A 4918-nucleotide genomic window follows, 5' to 3' on the forward strand; every position below is an offset into this window, starting at 1 on the left:
CTCTCTCTCTCTCTCTCTCTCTCTCTCTCTCTCTCTCTCTCTCTCTCTCTCTCTCTCTCTCTCTCTCTCTCTCTCTCTCTCTCTCTCTCTCTCTCTCTCTCTCTCTCTCTCTCTCTCTCTCTCTCTCTCTCTCTCTCTCTCTCTCTCTCTCTCTCTCTCTCTCTCAAGAATCTTACCGTTGGGAGGTTCAAGTTCAATTACGTATTTGTATCCCAATTATTTACATCCGCTAAGGTCATGATTTTGGTAGCTTTGGTTAGTTTGTTGGTTAGCAGGAAAATCCAAAATGGTATGAACAGATACTTATTTTTTAATTCATTATCATTATCCTTTTTATTACTTATTTATTTGTTTATTCATTTTTACCTTATTTATTTATGTATTTATTTATTTATTTTTACCTTAGGTGTGTCTTTGCCCAGATTAGATGACATTAGATTTTGATAAAGATTATAATCCAGGATTTTTTTAAAAGGATTTATTAGTATTACAAAATATGGAAACGGACGCCACCATTGTACTTGAGAAAGAGATGATTTTAATGTAATTCTTCAAGTGATTTTAATGTAATTCTTCAAGTGTGTGTTTTTTTTATTATTATTATTATATCAGTGACCTTAATGCCTTGGCGGAGGTATGCGCTGCCAGAATTCCCTCTAGTCACCCTAATTTATTATTTTATTTTCTTTATTTATTTTTCTCCCCATCTATTATTTTTTTTATCCTATTTATTCATTTATTCATTTTTTTTTCTCGCACCCATATTCGAGTTTACAATAAGGTCAAATAAATAATTATCCTGACAGCGGCCAATCACGAATCCGCTCGTGATTTGCATAAATTAGGGAACAACATCCACAGGAAATGACGTTTCCTGTGATTTAAATCCGACCGTGATATTTTTTTTTTTTTTTTCTGGGGGGGGAGGGGGAATCACACGACCTTTGGAGATGTTAAAAGAGCCGGTGGGTGTCGTATCCTCACTTGACGTGTCGTTGCGTGGGTGTCGTGTCGCGTGGGTGTCGTGTTCAGCCGGGGAGACGAATTTGTTCACTGGAATTTGTTCATTAGAAGCCGTTGGTGTTCTGTGAGGGAAGGTTTTCTGGGACGTAATGATGGGAATTGATGTGTGTGGGGGTGGGGGGGTGGGGGGGGGGAGGGGGAATGCGTGTGTGTGTGGGGGGAGGGGGGCGTGTGTGTGTGGGGGGGGGTCGTGTGTGGGGGGGGGGTCGTGTGGGTTGGGGGGTCGTGTGTGTGTGTGTGTGTCTGAGACATGCCTTTGTCACCTATATTTTCCAGGATAGAAACACACAGAAGATAAGAAAAGAAAACTCCACCTCTCCCATACCCAAAATTCCCACCACACCCAAAATCCATCAAGGAGGAATTTCTACTTATCAGAGTGGCATAAGACTCTAAAAAATAAATAAAAAATAAATAAAAAATAAAGGATAAAACATCATACAACTTATCAGGAACAACAACAAAAAAAAACCGACTCCTGAGGATCTGTTCAATATTGTTCACCGCTCTGAGACGTCGTTCACGATGCGAGAAAGTCTAAGAACCAGTTACTGTGATTAGAAATTGCTGTCGTTCCTTCCCTTGCCTGTTGGTTGAGCTGCCTGAACAAGACATATTATTATTTCTTTCTATTTTTTTTTTTTTTTTTTTTTTTTTTTTTGCAATTTGGTCCAACTCGGTTTAGTTTGATGCAGATAATCTAGCGCCGATTTATATGTATTTTTGAATGCGTTTCTTTTGTCTGTGTGTGTGTGTGTGTGTGTGTAAGGGTGGTGTGTGTGTGTGTGTGTATAAGGGTGTGTGTTTGTGTGTGTGTGTGTGTGTGTGTGTGTGTGTGTGTGTGTGTGTGTGTATGTGTGTGTGTGTGTGTGTGTGTGTGTGTGTATGTGTGTATAAGGGTGTGTTTGTGTGTGTTCTTGTGCCGACTGACGTATTATATTTATTTATTATTATTATTATTATTGTTGTTTTATGTGTGTGATGTTAGTCTGACTGACATATATAATTTAATGCGTTTTTTGGTGTATGTTTTCTTACGTCGACTGACATATTATATCTGTTTATTATCATTATTATTATTTTATGTGTGTGATCTTATGCCGATTGACATATATCATTTAATGCGTTTTTTTCTTGTGTGTGTGTGTGTGTGTGTGTGTGTGTGTGTGTGTGTGTGTGTGTGTGTGTGTGTGTGTGTGTGTGTGTGTGTGTGTGTGTGTGTGTGTGTGTGTGTGTCTGCGTATGTGTTCTTGCACAGACTGATATGTATCATTTAATGCATTTTTTTCTTTTGTGTGTGTATGCATGTGCATGTATGTGAGTATGTGTGTCTGTGTGTATAAGTGAGTCTACATGTGAGTTCTGGCGCTGACTAACATATACTATTTAATGCGTTTTTCTCCCTCTTGTGTGTGTGTGTGTGTGTGTGTGTGTGTGTGTGTGTGTGTGTGTGTGTGTGTGTGTGTGTGTGTCTGCGTGTGTGTTCTTTCACAGACTGATATGTATTATTTAATGCATTTTTTTCTTTTGCGTGTGTATGTGTGTGCGTGTATGTGAGTATGTGTGTGTGTATAAGTGAGTGTGTTCATGTGTTCTTGCATCGACTGATATATATTATCTAAAGCGTTTTTTCTTCTTTTTGTGTGCGTGGATGTGTGTGTGTATGCGTGCGTGTACGTGCGTGCGTGCGTGTATGTTCTCGCACCAGCTGATCTACCTCCTCTGAACAAAACCTCCCCTGCTTCCTCTGACTTCTAAATCATTAATTAATAATCAACGATTCAACTTCAATTTCGACGAAAGGATCTGGATCGTGTGTCTGCGGTCTCCTAAGCGACAGATGTCTATCACTTATGGCTTTGCATCTGTCTTTTGATATCACACAGGGGTTTTGGTGTCTGCTTCTGCGTCAGGAAGAGTGTGGGGTTGAGATGTGTTTTGAGTTTTCTTTTTTTTTTCTTTGGTGGTGTCTGGTTGTGATTTTTATGTTATGTTTATTTTGATTTTAGACATTGTTGTTATTATGGATATACTTTTTATGATTTAAAATTTTCTTTGGTGGTGTCTGGTTGTGATTTTTATGTTATGTTTATTTTGATTATAGGCTTGTTGTTATTATGGATATACTTTTTATTATTGTTTATTCATTATTATTATCATTTTTATTATGCTTATCCTAATTATAGACTTATTGTTATTATGGATATACCTTTTATTTGGTTTATTCATTATTATTATTTGATAGTTTTATTCTTTCATTATTATCTTTACAGTTGTTATTATTATCACTATTATTGTTATTGTCATTATTACCACTACTATGATCATTATTATCATGATGATAATTATCATTATCATCATCATCATCATTATTGATATAATTATTATTGTTATTACTATTATTACCATTATTATTATTACTATTTCTATACTTTTATCATCATTATTATCATCATCCTCATTATCATTATTACTATCATCATTACCATCATTATCATTATTATTATTATCCCAATCATCATCACCCACATCCCCATCTTCAGCATAGTTCTCTTCCTCCTCTTCACTGTAGCGAGGGTCAGAGGCAACAACACGCACTGTACTTATTATTATCATCACTATTACTATCATTATTATTATTATTACTATCATCATCATTATAATCATCACCATTATCATTATCATTATTGCTATTATCATGATATTTGTTATTATCATTATCATCACTATAATCATCACCATTACCATAATCATTATTGCTATTATCATCATTATATTTGTTATTATCATCATTATCATCACCCACATCCCCATCTACATCATAATACTCCTCGTCACCATCACTGTAGCGAGAAGAGAGGCAATAACACGCACTGTACAGGACAAAGGCACTCCTTGAAATCCATTGTTTAACACTATACTTAAAAATCGTGATTCATTTATATCCGATTTTTTTTTTTTTTTTTTTTTTTTACGAATCCATTTCAGTTCAGGTCAAAATACGAGCTTATCTATTCACCCTACCTTGAGAAAGAAAGAAAGAAAGAAGAAGAAAAAAGAAGAGGAGGAGGAAGAAGAATAGGAGGAGGAGGAGGAAGAAGAGGAGGTAGAAGAAGGAGGAGGAGGAGGAGTGGAAGGAGAAGAAGAAGAAGAAGAAGAAGAAGGAGGAGGGAAAGGAGAGAGGAGGAGAAGAAGACTATTAGGAAGAAAGGAAGAAGAAGAGGAGGAGAATGAAGTAAAAGAGGAAAAAAGGAGAAACCAAGAAGAGGAAGAAAAAAATATAAAAGAAGAAAAAAAGAAAGCAAAGAAGAAACAAGAAAACGAAACAGAAAAAGAGAAAGAAGAAGAAAAAGAAAAAGAAGAAGAAACGAAGGAGAAAAGGAAATAGAAAAAGAAGATGAATAAGAAGAAAAAGAAACGGAGAAAAAGAAAAAGAAAAAGAAGAAAAAGAAGAAGAAACGAAAGAGAAATAGGAAAAGAAGAAGAAGAAGAAGAAGAAAGAGAAAAACAAACGAAGTAGAAAAAAGAAATAGGAAAAGAAGCAGCAGCAGAACCACCACCAGCACCCCACGCTCGAGACCCGGCCCTAGCCAAGAACTGCGCAGGAACTGACGGGCGGGAACGTGGCTGCCTCGTGCCGGAGGTGTCGGCGGCTCCCAGGTGTCGAGGGCACGTGGAATGGCCGCCGAGGAACCCCGTGGGCCACGTGGAAGGGTGCGGCGGAGGGAGGGAGGGGGGGAGGGGAGGGGGAAGGGTACGGCAGAGGGAGGGGTGGAGGGCACGTGGAATGGCCGCCGAGGACACACCGTGGGCCACGTGGAAGGGTGCGGCGGAGGGAGGGAGGGGGGGAGGGGAGGGGGAAGGGTACGGCAGAGGGAGGGGTGGAGGGCACGTG

This window comes from Penaeus vannamei, chromosome 16 (genome assembly GCF_042767895.1).
Source record: "Penaeus vannamei isolate JL-2024 chromosome 16, ASM4276789v1, whole genome shotgun sequence".
Lineage (NCBI taxonomy): Eukaryota > Metazoa > Arthropoda > Malacostraca > Decapoda > Penaeidae > Penaeus > Penaeus vannamei.